Raw genomic sequence first — 1,967 nt, forward strand, 5'->3', positions numbered from 1 at the left:
AGAGGGAATGACATATGGCCCTTTGTAGGAAAGTGGATGGACCTTGAGGTTGTCATGCTGAGTGAAGTAAGCCAGGCAGAGAAGGACAGAAACCATATGTTTGCACTCATAGGTCTAGCAGGAAAACAAGAGAGACCTAATGGAGAACCAGGGGGAGCAGAGGAGGGAGAGAGAGAGGGATGCAAAACTTGAGACTATTGAAGCTGAGAATGAACTGAGGTTTGAAGGGGAAGCGGGGGGGGGGAAAAGAGGTGGTGGTGATGGTGGAGGGCACTTAAGGGGAAGAGCACTGGGTGTTGTATGGAAAACAATTTGACAATAAAATATTATGGAAAAAAAAAGAAACAATGCACTTTAACGACACAATGGAACAGATGGAATTAATAGATATATTTAGAACTCTGCATGCTGAAGATAGGGAATTCACTTTCTTCTCAAGTACACATGGCACATTCTCCTAGATCGATCACATACTGGGTCATAAAATAGCCCTCCATAAATACAAAAGAATTGAGATCATACCATGCACACTTTCAGATCACAATGCATGTGACTTGAAATTAACCACAGGGAAAAGTCTGGAAAACCTCCAAAAATATGGAGTTTAAAGAACACCCACCGAAGAACAAATGGGCCAATAAGGCAATTAGAAAAGATATTAAAAATATATGGAAACAAATGAACACGAAAATACAACAATCCAAACTCTCTGGGATGCAGCAAAGGCAGTCCTAAGAGGAAAGTATATTGCAATCCAGGCCTATTTCAACAAACTAGAAAAAGCACAAATTCAAAATCTAACAGCACACCTAACGAAACTAGAAGGGGAGCAGCAAGAGCACCCCTAACCCAGCAGAAGAAGAGACATAATAAAGATCAAGGCAGGAAGAAACCATATAGAATTCAAAAAAACAATCGAATAGATCAATGAAACCGAGTTGGTTTTTTTAAAAAATAAAGTTGATAAACCTCTAGCCAGGCTCCTCAGAAAGAAAAGAGAGAACCCCCAAATAGACAAAATCATGAATGAAAATGGATCTATTACAACTAATCCCTCAGAAATACAAGCAATCATCAGAAATTACTATGAAAAATTATATGGCAACAAACTAGACACTCTAGAAGAAATGTACAAATTCCTAAACACACATGCACTACCAAAATTCAAACGGGAAGAGAGAGAAAATCTGAACAGACCCATAACCAGTGAAGAAACCAAATCAGTTATCAAAAATCTCCCAACCAATAAAAGCTCAGGGCCAGATGGATCCCTGGGAAGTTCTACCAGACATTTAAAGCAGAGCTAACACCGATCCTTCTCAAGTTATTCCAAAAAATAGAAATGGAAGTGCGACTTATGAACTCATTCTATGAAGCAAATATCACCTTGATCACTAAACCAGAGACGAACAAAAAAAGGGACTAAACACCAATGTCCTTAACGAATACAGATGCAAAAATAGTCAAAAGATACTAGCAAATCAAATTCAGCAGACATAAAAATAATTATCCATCATAATCAAGTGGGATTCATTCCTGGGTTACAGGGCTGTTTCAATATTTGCAAATCCATCAATGTGATGCATCACATTAACAAAAGAAAAGATAAAAATCATATGATCCTGTCAATACATGCAGAAAAAGCATTTGACAAACTACAACATCCCTTCTTAATAAAAACCTTCAAAAAAGTAGGAATAGAACAAACTTACTTAAACATTATTAAAGCAATTTATGAAAAGCCCACATCTAACTTTATCCTCAATGAGGAATAACTGAGAGCTTTCCCCCTGAGATCAGGAACAGGACAGGGATGTCCATTCTCACCACTGTTGTGTAACATAGTACTAGAAGTCCTAGCATCAGCAATCAGACAACAAAAGGAAATAAAAGGCATCAGAATTGCAAAGATGAAGTCAAATTTTCACTTTTCACAGATGACATGAAACTCTACATGGAAAACCCAA

The sequence above is a fragment of the Suricata suricatta genome, chromosome 9, assembly GCF_006229205.1.
Source record: "Suricata suricatta isolate VVHF042 chromosome 9, meerkat_22Aug2017_6uvM2_HiC, whole genome shotgun sequence".
Lineage (NCBI taxonomy): Eukaryota > Metazoa > Chordata > Mammalia > Carnivora > Herpestidae > Suricata > Suricata suricatta.